This window comes from Asparagus officinalis, chromosome 6, assembly GCF_001876935.1.
Source record: "Asparagus officinalis chromosome 6, Aspof.V1, whole genome shotgun sequence".
In the NCBI taxonomy this organism is placed as follows: Eukaryota; Viridiplantae; Streptophyta; class Magnoliopsida; order Asparagales; family Asparagaceae; genus Asparagus; species Asparagus officinalis.
The window spans coordinates 17,181,104-17,197,965 of record NC_033799.1 but is presented as its reverse complement, the minus strand read 5'-3'; the positions used below and the strand labels follow the sequence as shown (position 1 = coordinate 17,197,965).

General features: G+C 37.4%; 1 long non-coding RNA gene across 1 annotated transcript in view; it reads right to left on the bottom strand.

The window, feature by feature from the left end:
* LOC109846394 overlaps positions 1 to 1,130 on the bottom strand; it is a 27,561-nt gene extending 26,431 nt beyond the window's left edge. Inside the window, exon 1 of the long non-coding RNA XR_002248488.1 lies at positions 1,052 to 1,130. This is a non-coding gene — a long non-coding RNA (uncharacterized LOC109846394). The remainder of the gene's footprint in view (positions 1 to 1,051) is intronic.

Genomic DNA, 16,862 nt, shown 5'->3' with positions numbered 1-16,862 from the left:
TAGTACTTGTAACATTTATTTATTTATTCAAGAGGTTTGTTTTTAAATGATTCTAAAATAAAACTGACACTTTAAAACAAATATCTGTAATTGTCACTTTCTTCTTCTTCATTGTGGTCTCCATCATTTTGTATATCTGGCCAAACTGCATAGTCATCATGTCATCGTCCCTTTCTTCGTTTCCACTGCCTAATCAAAACTGCAAGTATATTTTATTTCACTAAAACACGGATAGTATTAGAACTTCACAACAAAGCCTTCATTCTAGATCATAGGATTGCCTACATAATTTTTTTCTCTTTCTTTTTTATTAATGGTCATATCTTTCCTTTTTTTTCTCCTTTGTTCAGATTAAGAACCATCATTGCGCCTTCCGTAAATGTATTGGTTCATGCATGTTTTGGTGTACCCTTAGTCCTTGGTTCATTAATTGGAAACCCAAAACTTATAATTGGCGCATATGTTAGTGCTCATTGCACATATCCGAACCGCTTCAACCAGCTTTACCTCATCCCAAAGTATCTCTAACCTCGTGCAGAGATAGTTGATTTATAATGACGACATCTTATAATTGACATCTTACATCTTAGATCAGGACATGTTGCACAACATAGTAAGACATAATGCATTACTAGTGGTATAACCAGCACATAAATTTTTCCTCAGCGCCAACTATTACAATATTCCACAACCATATAACACTACATAAGCACAAAATGAATAATTCGCTTCAGTATAACATTTTGGGCAAAGAACTACTTTTTACTCTCTGGATGACCACCAGCTCAGTATACTCGCTGCATTTTCTATAGACTTGTCCTTATGTGTGCTACTTCAACATATCAAAAGAGTGAAAAAAATTTAGGTTGCAATTGACTAAAAATCCTTCAAGGTTGAACCAAATTTGAGTAACTAAACAAATCCAAGACCCTAGCAAAGAATCAAAACCTCAATTTAGACAACAGGTACAGTTAGCTTAGTTGTCAAAATGAACAATGCAGAGCTCGGGAATGAAGAACAGAGAAGAGAGCAGCTGAGCTTGAACTGATACCTCTACGGATTTTGAAAGGGGAGATCTCTTTTGGGCTCCGCTCTTCTCTCAATGGGAATTTGAAGCTGTGGGCCTTTTGGAGGGAGACTGAGATCTCTTTTGGGCTCCGCTCTTCTCTCAATGGGAATTTGAAGCTGTGGGCCTTTTGGAGGGAGACTGGGGTCAATCCTGCTGCATTGAGATTTCCATTGCGTACTGCTCTCGGCTTTCTAGGGTTCTGCGTGAAATTGAATTTTAGGATGTGTAAGCACCGGAATGTTTTTATTTTTATCTTTTCGGGGTTTTCATAAAAAGAGAAGAGCTCGCGGAATCTACTCCTTTGTGCAAATTGAATCCAAGATTTATATGCTACTGCAGTATTTACTGTAGTATTGCTATTGCAACCAGAGTTATTCTACAGGGACTAGGGGTTAACACCTCACCTGTCACCCCTTGGGTCCCATGATTTGGGGTCCCAAAGGAATTTTTCATTGCAACAAATATGGAAAGAATATTGTAGCATTTTAAAAACTACCGTGGCACGCATGAATACTGTTGTTTTTTTAAAAAAACTATAGCAGAGACGGGAACGATAACAATCCAAAAAATCTAAAAAATTACTGTAGCATTTAAAAATTGGGATTACTATAGCAGAAAAAAATAATATGTCGTGTTTTGCACAGTGTTCACGACTAGTTTTTGAGGAATTCTTAAAGAAAATCTTGTGTATTAGAGAAGAGGGTTCGGTTCCAGAACATCGATGGGCTTTCCTAGTTGAGAAAAATGAGGAAACTTCAGTAGTTGGCCCAGTGTAGACCAGATTGGGAGTAAAATCTTTTATGGGGATCTTTGTAGTATATTGAACGTCAGATGTGCTACTCCTAATTAATTGCTTCTAACCCCCAATATCTTTACCAGCATGAGACGAAGAAAACTGCGATCTTGAAGATGGTGATGACGAGTTGTGATGGATTCAGCGTCGTCGTTCCGAAGAAAAAGGCGGGAACTTCGGCGACTCCCGGTATAATTTCCCTTTTTTAACTTGTACTTGAATCTGAGTACTATATTTTTTTTATTATTTTACTTATTGTTGTAATTTTTTTAAATCTATGACTTGAGATTAAAGTAGAGTCTGTAAATTTATATATTGTTATTATTTCATTGTAATGAGTTTGTTGTTAAGGTTATGAGTTGGTTGTGAAGGAAAGTTACGTGTTGGTTTTGAAGGTTATGAGTTGATTGTCAAGGTTACGAGTTGGTTGTGAAGGTTATGAGGTTGTTGTGAAGTTTGCGATTAGTTTGTGAATGTTACGAGTTAGTTGTGAACCTCGGTAAGGAGTTGGTTGTGAATATTAGTTAACAACCATCACAATCAACTCATTGCCGAGATTCACAACCAACTCATAACATTCACAAACAACTCGTAACATTCACAACAAACTCATAATCTTCACAACCAACGAGTAACCTTCACAACTAACTCGTAATCTTCACAACCAACTCGTAAACTTCACAATCAACTCGTAACCTTTAAAACCAACACATAACATTCATTCACAACCAACTCATAACTTTAACAACAAACTCATTACAATGAAATAAGAACAATATATAAATTTACAGACTCTATTTTAATATCAAGTTATCGATTTCAAAAAAAATTACAACAATATGTAAAATAACAAAAAAATATAGCACTCAGATTTAAGTACAAGTTAAAAAAGGAAAAAATTACACTGGGAGTCGCCGGAGTTCCCGCCTTTTTCTTCGGAATGGTGACGTTGAACCCATAGCAACTCGTCATCACCTTCTTCAAGATCGTAGTTTTCTTTGCCTCATGAACGAACGCCGGGAAAGTTCCATCACTGATGTCGATGCCGTTGGAAAATTTTGGAGAGAACTAGAATCTTTCCCTCCAAAACCCATTTCAAATCATCACAATGACATCATGAAAAAAAGAGAGAGAAAGGATATTATGGTCTTCACATGTTTTAAACTCTTGGATTTTATGTTTTGGGGGCTCAGAGAATTGTGGCTTTGCTTTTGGGGGTTTTGGGAGTGTTGAAAAAGTATTGGGGAGGGAGAGAATACTTATAAGAAAATTTGGGGCTAGAAGCAATTTTTCCTTTTCTTTTAATGAAACTACTTGTAATTTTTTTTTTTTTTTTGATTGATTCGTGAGGTTTTATTCTACAAATTCAATCGTATTGCAAGTTGATATTTCAAAAAAATATTAGTAATTTTAATTTTAACCATAAAGTTGTAAAAATTAAGAAGTGCAATAAAAAAAACTAAGAAATCAGTTGAAATCATCAAATTATTTTCCTACCCTTTCCACAAACGCCTTGGAGTATATTTTGCTATGAAAGATCTGGTAGAATTTGTGAGGTTTAGGTCACTAATCCCTACCAATTTCATAAATAATTCAGAACATCTTATTTCTATATAGCAAATGTTTTGATAAAATTTGTACAACTACAATAGTAATTACGACCTTAGATGCGGTAGCATAAAACTTCACAAGATTAATTCTTTATATTCTTAATTACAGAGAATGTCTACAAGTCTATAACTCACCAGTAACCAATTTTTATTCTAGATCATGAATAATATTTATTAAATGAATTATATTAGAATCCTCCTTATAGTGCCAATTTGCAATTACAATTAATTATATCACCATGCAAGAAGCCACGTATCACTCAACTCCCCCAACTCCTGCGCTCTACATCTACATGCCACCATTCCCACCCACCCAGGGCCCCACCCCAGCGCCCAGCCGCAATCCAACCCGTCGCACGCTCGCATCGGCCACGATCATGCCCAAGCTCGCCAGCGGCCGCCGCGACACCGACGAATCTAACGGCCCACGTGACCGGGACCCGCAACCGATACGAGTACATCAACGCCGGCTCTACCTTTTCGCAACGTCCTGCGCTCATCGGCGGCTTCTTCGCGCCGCAGTTTTCTCCCGCGCGACTCGAACGACAAGTCTGGCCTCGGTAGTGCATTCTGCATCGGCATCGTGGTTCGTTGCGGAGGCGTCAACGGGCACGATCATCGTCGGCGCATTTGGTCGGGTACAGATTTTTTGTGTGGATCTGTGCGGTTTGATCCGCAGTTTGGGTCTTGTGGAGTTCCGGTGGTCACCCCCCCTTCGGTTGTGATTGTTGGTCTTGTGGAGTTTGTGGGGTATTCGTTGCTTTTGATTCAGGTGACCGCCAACTAATTAATGTTTGTTGATTTATTTAGAAATTTCTATAGTTTTCAGAATTATATCCAGTAATTCTTAATTTTGATCTATGAATATTGCTTCCAAATATGCAAGAACCTCGTATTTAAATGCTGGCTTCAATAAAGATCCTAGACTTAAGAAATCGTGCTTAATCATTTATTTGGTTAACTTTAGAAATTTTTATATTTTAACTTTAAATACGTACATAAAAGTGTTTTTTAAAATTATAATTGATGAAAATATGTAGGCTTAGAGACAGAATTTGGCATTTGTGACCAAGCAAGATATAGAGTGCATAAAATCTTTACAATATGTAAGTCATGAAATTTTTAGTAAGATATCAATTTTGCTGTCGAACAGCGTTACAGTTTGCGAGGGAATCATTCAGGAAATAAAATGTTGTATAGTACATTTGTTTGCTGAAAAGAATACATTGTACAATAAAATTATGCATAATTGAGTTACTCATCTGTTGGGGGGTTTTACTCCCCAAAAGACTTTCGCGGCCCTGAAGAAAATTAGAGAAGACAACAGATAATTGCAAGAAGCGCCGCATCTTTCTTATTATTAATCAGAAGGGCACCTAAACATTTTACGCTTAGGCCACTTAACAGTTTACGCTAGCCACATTTCAAGGCGGCCATCCTAAGCCATAAATTTGTCTGCCTTAACCTTGGTTTCATACAATACAAGAACTTGTATAGTACAACGCTGATAACAGATATGCTGTACATAAATGATATTCGCAGGATTTTATTCTCTTCTAATGGCATAGGCAGATTAGTTTACCTATTCTAAGATGATATTGGCGCAGGATGTTATTCTCGCTCTAATTATAGGAGAATTAGTTACCGTATTCCTAGATGGGCCTAATTACTGGAGATTTGGTATAGCCGCTAATTTTGGTTCTTAATTCTCCTCTGGTAATTGAAGGTTCCTGTAGCTGGTATTATATTCAATGTGATTCAATAGTAAAGATATGCAATTATTTCACTAAGTCTTCACTGGTATGCAGAGCCGGCTGTTTTGAAACTGTTCTTCTTCCCCAGTAAACGCTAAACTTCCCTGCGCTCTCTCAGTCCGCCGGCCGCAGTTAGCCCCCACGACCAGAGGAGTTCACCTTCAGTCATGGTCCGAATGAAAAATAATAAGTTCTGCATACGGCCAACAGTCAGAACACCCAAACATCTGCATTGCAGTCCAATGTACACAACTCTGTGAAACTCACATCTCTAATTATCTCTCCTGGAAATTGCAATCGAAGCCATCTCATTGGCTATGATCAGCAACAATTTTGTTGATGGAAATCCCTCTCTGGCAACCACCTGCTAGCCAGTCATCGAAAATGGATCCGAACTCCTAATCCCGCTTATCATCATTGGCGTCGTGCAAGAGCAAATTAATTTTTTGGAGCCTGGTAGGCTGCTATCTCTGCAAAACATCATTCGTCTGCTGCATGCACGTCAATGTAAAACATCTCGTGAGGCATGGATGATTTCTCCGCCAACAGCTATGGGCAAAGGCCCTCTGTCGAGGTCAGATTAAACAAATTAAAAGGGAACGGCAAAATTAGGTATCCAAAGTCTCCTATAATTAGGCATCTAGAATAGGTAACTAAATGCTCCTTATAATTAGAAGGAGAATAAAATCCTGGAATATCATCTAGAATAGGTAACTAATCTCCTATGATTAGGAAGAGAATAAAAGTCTGGAATATCATTTATGTAGCAGCATATCTTTATGCATACAACACAACCGCTTTGTCCTAGATGCAAAACTCTGTTGTCATGATAAGAGCCACTTTTTTAGTCGTGATAAAATTCCTTTAAGCGCATATCAAACTACATTAAGTGTTACAAGGAATTTAAGACACTGTCCTAGTAATTTCCACCGCTTTGATACCGCCAAGCCGGACCTTGAAGATTTATTGTTGTTTTTGGGCAAAATACCCCCCCCGCCTCACCTAGGAGTATTATATAGTTCAATCTCAGCAATGGGAACATGGGATCATTCACTGTTTGTCTAAGCCAGCATATCCATAGCGGGCAGGATTACCTTAGTCATTGCTCCTCGCATCTCTTGAACTTCACATGGAATTCATTTTTTTTTTTTCTCCTTTGGCACACAACTTGACTTGATGCCACTTAGGGGGCTGTTTGGTTTGTATGTTTTTAGCCATGTAAAAGGATGTAAAGTATAAAAAGTGGGTCGGCACATGTCAGCTTTCATCAGCTTTCACGCAAACAGCCCCTTACGTGGATTTTTTAGGCGCCACGAGGTTAATGGACCTTAGATAAATTCTAGGAAACCAAAAGCTTATTGGGAGTTAATGGGTCTTAAATGGAGCTAGGAATCAAGTCAGACTTTGGCCAACATTCCACTTAAACTCACCACTGTCTCTTGATCCTTTTCAATGTGGGCCTTTACTCAGACGTAATTACCTTAACAAGTGTCCTCACACCATAATTAATTTTACAACCTATCAACTCTTGTAGATTACATATTTTCTTTTTAAAACGCAAATCAAGAAAACAAGATTGTTTTGTTTACGTTTGTTTAAGAGCTAATACATTATGGTGAAATGAAAGCAGATGGAGAAGGGATATATAGCTATAGGCTAGAGAAACATGCCCTGAATTTGCTGATCGTTGGGCGGTGCTCTGGTAATAGGCTCTATCCACAACCTGTGTCAATTCTATGAGAGATCGAACAGCCATGTTCAGATTCTTCTAGAAGGTGTTCAGATTCCTTTCTTAATGGGCAGTCTATCTGTCTTGGTGGGAGGATTCTTTAATCGTCACAAACGTCTCGACCATGATACTGGTATAGTTTCTCATTACAATTCATAACCATGAACAGTGGAATGTGCATTCAAAAATTATTGCAAATGAAGAGAACTCCTTTTAATTGACAATCTGGATTGTAGTATGTTATTATCGAAATCCATTGATCAGCAAGGATACTCTAATAAGTTCTGTGCTAGGTTGTTTTTCCAAAATTCTTAGCAAAAATGATGGAACTAGGCCAGAGCAAAAATCATACTGTCTCTAAATGGCAAGTATGTTGGATATTTTGTTGGAAAAAGTCAATATTGCGACCTAAACTTCACCAAAAACTTCACAATTCCGCCACTAGCCCCGACGCTTTCCTCACTCGTGCCTTCAACAACCACACTGTTGTCTTTGACTCTTTCTCCTCTCACTAATATAAAAACCCCTCCACAGTCTGCCACCTCAATTAAGAGAAAAAAGCTTCCGCTTTTCCCTTTTCGTAACTTCATAAAGAGGAGGAGCCATTGTTGTTAAGTGAGGAGGAAGATGGTGGTTTTGGTGATTGTGTGGTTGTTTTTTTTTGCTTATGCTTCATATTGTTATTGCTGATAAGGGGATAAGTATTTTGGGCAACCGTCTTCGTCTGAGCGATGCTCTGCACTGCTCGTCCAAGTACAGACTCTTCCAGAGTTTTTACCGCTAGGGGGAGGGGACGCGATTACGCAGGGCGATAGGCGATGCCTCAATCTTCTAGGGTAGTTCTTGCACGACTGCATCTCGTTCAGGCCAGATTTTATTGTTTATTTTATTCGGATTTATGCTGGCATGCTTAACTTTATTTGATATTTTTCCAACAATCTAGAGAGATTGAGATATAGTTGTTAATTTTTAAAATGAAAAAAAAATAAAATTACTATTTATCAACTCTTATTGTTCACTCGGAAAAATACAGTTACTTTCATTAAAGCTTTTCATCCGTGAGATTTGCTGAAACTATTCATTAGTGTTCATCGAAAAATTAATTTAGCATGATTTAACTGTTAATCTGATTTAATTACTGTAATTAATACTAAATTAATTAGTTATAATAATTGATTAATTGCTATTAATTGTTCTTGACTAGTAATTAATCTAGCTTGCTATGCAACCATGTGTTTCTTCCAAAAGCCTTTGTGCCTCTTCTCATCTCCTCTGATGTTTCGAGCATAACATGTCATTTTTCTTCTAGGCTCATATCCAAGGGATTTTAATCTCTACTTGCCAGTAGAGAGCCTTGTTTTGATGAGAAACTTGATGATTGATAATTATGATGATAATTAATCTCAAATGGTTAAGGTCATGTGAATGTTAAGTGTATCAAACGTTGCATGCCAAGTTCAATTGGGAAAAAATAGCCTCTTATCACTCATCATCAGTGAATTTCTAGACTGGGAGGTAATTGCATTTTTTGCTAACTTGTAGTTAAATTTTGACGGTGCCTTCTGTGGAAAATTAGATGGATATTCTGGTGGATTCACGATCCTCTAAGTTGTTTATTAATTTGTCTAGTGGGGTTTTAGTCTGGGCCCTATCTTGATATACGATTATTGGTGTCCAGATATTGAAGTTCAAAGAGTAAAATGCTAACTATTGATACAAAGTATTAATATTTAAAAAAACAATCAGTTACCTGGAAAGATCTTCATATATATGATTCAGTTATAGGAAAACATGGGACAGCTAGATCTCTAATATCATCTTGCAAGCTATGCATCTTTTAAATTCTATTTTATATGGTGAATTTTTTTTTAATCTTCAAAAGTAAAATTATCTCTTTTATTGCATTATGATGGCTATTACAATAAATGTTCATATGTCATATTAGATCACTGCATTTGTTAATGATTAATTACAAGGATTTATGCAAGAATGCACTTATTAAATTTAAAGCAGCGTTGTATAAAAAAATAAAAAATATTTAAAATATTCAAATGATATGTTAAGAGGTGGGCTAGAAAATGGCGCACGTAAATTTGGAAGGTCTCTTTTGTAGGCAACCAATTTAAATTTGGAATGATTTTTGTAGTAAACAATTTGCAACCTCTTATAATAGGAGAATTTTAATATATATAATATATATATATTATATATATTATATATATATATAATATATATATATATATATATATATATATATATATGAATATAATATGAAATATTCTTTAAGATACGAAATCCAATTATAAGGTTCTCTCGAATGCTTTGCATTAATATTAGTAATTTTTATTCATGTATGTGATATGCATGCATATCCAACTGTATTTTAGTTCCACATTAGTTTGAAATGTTCAGAGTTAAGGACGCAAATTCAATTGCACAAACCCTTTGTGCTTTTGCTTTCTATTTCTTCCTTGATAATTACAATTTCTACTTGACATGAGCGCATATCAAATCTTGTTTAAAACCTTAACATTTAAAATGATAATGTCAAATTATTATAATCCATTGTTTTTTGTAAGAGACATCAATAACTAATACTAAACATATTTTAATGTTCTATTATTTTAATAGTGACTAGGAAGAATCATTGTATAGTTCTTTCATTTGACTACATGTATAATGCTTTCTCTTGAGATTTAGGAAATAATTAGAGTTATGATTTGATTATAAATATGCTTTGTCAACTAATATGCCTCGTTACAGGAGATTTTGATGAATCAATGTCTTGAAAATCATAATCAAGAGGTATATCTTATAACTTGCTATCTATATGATGAATAAAAGTTATATTAAATTAGTCCATCAAATAATTAAAAATTGTTGTTAGGTTCGCTTATCCTTATAAGTTGTTTCAAATTTAAATCCCTCCTCTTGCTACTTGTAGCTCTTACCTAGAGATGCTAATTTTTAAAATAACTTAACAAGAAGGGACCTAATGTAATTTCCAAAATAATATGAAGGACTAATTATAAAATAACATAAGGACTTGAAAATATATATATCATGCATGCTAGCAAAATTGTGATTCTAGACTTTTAAGCTGAGAAAATTTTGATGATCATTGACCTAAAGGTGCTATCAGGAGTGTGGTTCTAGATTCATCGAGGCAGATGGGGTTAAGCCCATAAAGTGAGGTCACTGATAGTGGTAACAAACCTTTATTTGGAGACGCAGTCCAAATGTAGTCAATTGGTAGTAACAAGCTAGACTAGTGACACTCGTGTGGAGGCATCGACTTAGATATATTTATATATCATTATGTAGCATTTGCTACTACCCTTCTCTATGGTGACGATGCTCTTATGATACACTGGTTAGGTGAGTTTTATCTCTTAATAAGTCGCTAACGTTATTGGGAGGGTATGATATACGTTGAGTATCCTTGGAGGACTTACCTAACATGAGAGGAATCGTGATGGCGTGGTTGGGGGGCTGGGCTAACCCTAGAAATTCTCATGAGTCGGGTTATTTGAGCATGTCTTTACCTCAACACCATGTTTGCTCAATAGATGAAGATAATATTTGTGTGTTTTCGTAATACCTGGTACAAGGGGCTAATTCAAGGGCCTAGTCCATTATGTCGCCTCAGGTGGCGATGAACTCACTAAGGAAAAGGTTCAAAGCGGAAAGTTACGCTCTCCGCGAATTCACCGATAGCAAGGGTTGCACAACCTATATTTTTTTGTGATTTATTGATTTATTTATTGTTTTTTGAGTATTCGATCAATATTACCTTTTGGGGGGACTTTGGATATTTTGTTGAAAAAGTCAATATTGCCACCTAACTTCCACCAAAAACATCCACACAATTCCCACTAACCCCACCTTTTCCTCACTCGTGCCTTCAACAACAACATTGTTGTCTTTTGACTCTTTGTCCTCTCACTAATATAAAAACCCCTCCACATGCTCGCAACCTCAATTAAAGAGAAAAAAAACGCTTACCATATTTTCCCTTTCATACCTTCATAATAGAGGAGGAGGCCACTGTTGTTAAGTGAGGAGGAAAGATGGTGGTTTTGTGATTGTGTGGTTTCTTTCTTTATGCTTCATATTGTTATTGCTATAAGGTGATAAGTATTTTGGCAACCGTCTTCGTCTGAGCAGAAGCTCTGCGCTCCCCCCGAGGATACAGAGGTTGTTGCTTTTCTAGGGGCTTTTAACCGTAAGAGGAGGGGACGACTGCGTCAGGGGATAGGCAGGTCGTCTCATTTCTAGACAGTGCTTGCACGACTGCATCCCTTCGGCCAGATTTTTATTATTTATTTTATTTGGATTAATCTGCATGCTATAACTTTATTGATATTTTTCAACAAGTATAGTTTGGCCTTTTTTTTTGATGATGTTTAACAAACGAATTACAACTAATGTTGTTTTTTAGTAGTTTGTAATTTGCGTATTTTATTCTAAGGCAAAAATAGTTGAGATGAATGGAATCGAGCATTCACGATCAAATCCAATGGAAGGTTAGCGAATAGTGTACGTGAATTTACGCAATTCAACTGATTCAGTTCAGGCTTCATCCGGCAAGTGTACCAAGTCGAAGCTTTATTGAAGACCTATAGCTTGGGTAATCTAGTTATGGAGTTTATATTCATGTGTGTTACAGTAGCTTTAGAAGCTCTAATCATATAACACACAATATTTATTGGTTTCTTTGTATATATAATGTAGTTATATATAATACAACCAAGTTTTGGTTTAAACACACACACATCTACCTTTAATTGTTTCTATGTATATATCATGTATTTATATATTTATAAACAGTAATGTTTTGGTTGATATATTTATACAACACAAGTTTTGGTTTGTGAAGATACTTTCAGCTAAGAGGAAGTGGAGATCAAATTCATTGGTGTTTGAGGCTTCAATTTTAATGTCATGCTAAAGAACGTTTCTTAAACTCAATTCTAGCTTTTATTGTTCTTTGATGCTTAATTTGCCATGACTAGAATTTTATATTTGAGTTTATATTTGTTTTAGCTCTTTGTAACAACACAAGACATTGAGCTTATTGTATTTTACATTTATGGTATAATAATTTGGGTTGTGGGATTGTGACATTGAGTGTGAGCCTTACATTGAGTTCTCATCCATTGTAGAGAAACAACCATTGTTATATTTGTGCGTAAATTGTGAGGTTCAACTTTGTAATACATCTTGTACAGCGAGAGGAAGTGTGTGGGTGAGAGAACGGGGTCGTCCGCCAGAGAAGTTGAGATAAGTGGTTAATGCCTAGAGGTAGCTTGTAATTGCTAACAGATTGAGGGAAGACCACGGGCTTAGAGACCAACACTTGAGAGGGTGTAAAGTGTGATTGGCAGGAGTGTTGATGTGTAATGTTTTCGGTAAACTAGAAAAACGCGAGTGTGAGGCGTAAACGTTTTGGGTGAGCGTAGAAACCCGGTGTGATCTCCTCGAGGTGAGGAGGCGGAGATCGTAGGTCATGTGGACCGAAGCTCCGTGAACATATTGTTTGTTTGTGATTTGCATTGGGCGCACTTATCTTGTGTTATGATTTCATATCACCATTGTCTATTGGCTCGTTATTTATATCGGCCCAATATCTGTTTATTATTGTTTATTGTATATCACTTATCCTGTGCATATATCGTTGTTGCATATCATGACTTCTAGGATAGTTTGTTGAATTAGTTTTAATTAGCATAAAATCGGATTAAGAGTTAGCATAAGACCGCCTAATCACCCGCGACCTCTATGATCTAAAGCAGTATATCCTTCTTCTATTGGTGAATATTTACTTAGTGCATGTCGGTGTCATCGATAGTCATGAAATTAATAAGAAGGCAAATAATACATGCACGTCTAGAAAATTAGAACATTTATATACTTGCCACTATAAATTCTGCCTCTTTTTTTAAAATTAGAATTTACTGCACCTTAATGTTGGAATACCGCGTTATAATTGGTACGAAAACTTTTCTGATGCACAAACAGGCAAAGAGTTGGATTTTGGTTATGCATATTTGGAGCATTGTTATTATTTTCATGGGGGGGTTACTGAAGGCATACTAAAGGTATTCAAGATGGCATCAAATGGATGGAATAAGAGCTAGAAAAGCTCTCGAGGTGGTGCACTCGAAAAGACTCATTACAGAAAGAGAAGGAAAAGTTCCTGCTGATCCCTCTAATGATGAAGGCAGCAGGAGGCGGCGATTTTTGGCGGGAGAGGATGATCCGCTCTAGCCTGCCTAGATCCGGTTATTGCGAGTACTTTGCATATAAGGAGGTGGAGGCCCTCGCCGGTGCAGCCGCAGGCCTTCTGCGCTCTTGCAGACGGCCAGTATAAGGAATGTGCTTATTCAGTAGGAGCAGCCAGGAGGCCTTGAAGGATCTTTAAGGAAGTTGCGGCAGGACGGCGGTGGCAATTTGCATTATGTTGTTCCTTGGGCTAATGGGATTGGCGTTCATGCGTCGAGAAGTCCTAGAGCTTTTGGAAGGATATGCGCACAAATTTTTATTCTTCTCATTTTTAACAGCTTTCGTTCTCTTTCATATTTGATTTTCCATCTGTGGGAAGGCTTCACATGGTTATTTTATTAATTTTATTTGATAGTACTTTTTCTATTGACTACAGTTAGTGAGATGTAATGAGAACTGATTGTTGTGGTGAATATATTTAAGCTTAAGCATCGAAAAACCCTCCTACGCTTTGAACTATTATCAATAAGCTCGCCATACTTCGACCAAATATCAGAAAACATCTAAAAGTTTAGGTCATATCATGAAACCCGCCTTTAACGCCTTATGATAATTTTCTGATATTTCGCACTATGTCATTTTTAAAATATTGTCTAAGGTGATTAAGAGTTGATTTTTAGCCTGTAGGCAAGGAGTGTTTCAAAAAAGAGGCATGTTTTCATGCGAAGTAGTCTTTTCATTATCGAGTTATTACAAATGTTGATCGTTTTAGCAAATGAATTCAATAATAAAAATAAAGATTACTAACTTCTAGAAAATAAACACAAGAACTGTTTATACAACTCTTGCTTGCGTGGGGTTCCTTCGTCTATGGCCGGGGATATTGATATGCTATGGAGACGACCGCGGATCAGATCTGGTTGCCAGAAAAATTGACAGAGAATGCCTTAATTCACCGCAAGGAAGTATTCGGCTTGAAGCACTAATCGATCCAAGAAAAATCAGTAGCTTTCTTCTCAAAGATTAAGATCAATGCTAATGCTCAAGGAAGCGGACGGTGGGGAAATACGGGTTCAGATCCTTCGAAAGCCCTCGCTCTTTATGCTGAAGTTCGTCCGGGTATCTGACTTGGCCTTCGCTGTAGATTCGTGCTCCTATTGACTCTAAATCCAGGCAACACCTGCGGCCTCTTGAGAAATTCCGGTGCCTCTGGTAGAATGGAGGCTCTAGTAGCGCATAAAGTTAAGCAGCCCCCAATGATAATGCATATTCTTTGCCCTCAGCTTCGAGATTAAGCTGAAGCATTCTGCGCAAAGGTGACCATGCTCGCGCCTTCTTCCTCTTCCTACCACCACAATGTCGGCATCTCAAAGCCATCCACTGTGTACATAATCTCCTTGAGCTTCTTGCAGCTAGGGAGAAAACATGCTTGTTTGTAATATATATGAGCGCGTGTTTATAATCTATATCTAACCAGCCACAAGAAGTGTTGTTCTTGAAACCATCAACACCGTTGATTTGTTGACTTTCATCCTCCATAAATGCTAAATGGCATGCATTTAGTTTGATTTGCGCTGTAATAGCCGCTGCATATAAAGTTTGGGCACCTGATCCTCATATCTTACCCCCTCAACCACTGCCTTACCATTGAAATAGCTTTCTTGCACATAGCATTCCTAGCAAAAGAAGCAGCAAGCTTAGCTCGGCGAACTTGTCCCGTTAGATATCTTCGCAAAGCACATGCTGCTACGCGAGCCATGACATCAAAAAAACCCAAATCATTCACCAACATGATTGTTGTCAGCTGCAAGACATCGCGTGAGGAACATGCTTTGATCTCGATCTTGGTGATTATCGCCTGCTTATAGTTAGGCAATGTGTTTAGAAATTATTAACTTGCTGCCGAAGAAGAATTCAAGAAAGCTTGCTGCTTTGTCAATCATGCTTTAAGCTTGACGCCTATCAACTGTTGACTCGGTCACTATCTATTGAAGTTTCTCATATGGGTCTAAACATTATACGTACTTCCTTTATCGCACATTTCCTATATGTCCATACAACTACTACTTCCACATACAAGTTAGTGGAATGCATTCTTGGTATGTAGCTAACTCCTAAAATTTCTTACAGCAGAAAAGTAAGTGCAATCCTCCCCTCAATTAACGTGGCACCCACTTGCGTAAGAGAGCTAGTTAAGAATTGTAGCTGCCACCAACTTTTGATCAATTTCATGTAAGACATGTCAGCTTGCTATTTTCTACCGACTGTCTTGTTCACCGATCCTAGCAAAAGCTTGATCTAAGTCATGTTGGACCAAGACGACCTCCATCCTTTTCCGTCAAAGCCCAAGATCCCTTTTACCATTGATGCTTTTTACAACATCGAGTCTTCATAAAGCTAAAAATTTTTACCATTTCCGATGGCTGCGAATATTGAAACTTTCGCTCAAAGACAATTCTAATGCAAATGACATTAAGCTCAGGCCACCTATTGTTGGCGCATGCCTCCCGCAACCTGACACTGATGATTGGCGCACGTAAGCCAATGATTTATGCTAAGCATCACTGGTGGAAGCGTCACCGAACACCTGATTAGATCTCGCTTCTTCTTTATGGACGCGAGATGCATCAGCCGGGCAATTATGAAAGACACGCAAAGAAATAATTAGTTTGAACAAAAGAGTAAAGCAGTTAATACGGCCGGAGAGTTATAGATTAAGAGACAAAAGATATGAATTTTCATATGGTTAAGCTGATCTCCTATATCCAACGACAACTAGGATTTGCCTAAAATACAAGGTTTCAATAATATTAATTGTAGTGTCTTCCAACAGTGCATTCTTCATTAATGCAGAGGCAATCTCAGTCTTTCATTGCCTTGTCCACGCTTCTTACCCATAGAATTCGCAATGGAAGTATCGCCAAATGTGTAGGGCATCAAATTTTGGAGTGTATTCGTCGATATCTAAGCTAGCTCGGAAGCTTTACAACTGTCGCAATTTTAGATTTGATCCGCTCATGTGGTGCTAATAGCACCCTCAGGAGAATTGAATTAATAGGTTTTGAGGATAAACGGTATGTTCGGAAGATGAGGCTTGAATTGGGTTTGAGTTTGTGATGAAATGAGGTTTGACATTTCTAAAACGAGTGTAAGTTAAATGAGTAATGAGCGTAGGGTTTGTAACCAAAGGGGCATAAACAACCATCTAGCTAAAAGGTAAAGGTAAAATATTCCATCTCAGTCTTGGGCATTCTTTAAGTGGCGTGGACTCATTTCAAGCATGATCATGAGATTTGGGGCTGAATATCATTTCAAATGACCTGGTGGACTATTATCCGCCGAAAATAATTTTAAGATGTAAGGGGCTTAATTGAAAAATCACCCTTGTGCAGATAAAAATGAGAGTGCGGAACGTAGTAGGCAATTTCCATATTTGAGGGAGCTAATTCAGAGATAAGAAAAGGCATAAAAACGGTGCTATTCGTTTCGACATCCAAGAATGACGCCGACCCGGCAAAACGGTAACACCCTACTTTCTGCCTTCCCCCATTTTCCTGCGTCGACTGCTCCGTCCATTTGGCGTTCAAGTTCAGAGCATGCTCTAATCTTTCAGTAAAAACCCTAAAACCTAAATTACTCAAAATTTTATGAGCGAATGTCCGTTTTGATCGTGACTAGCGGT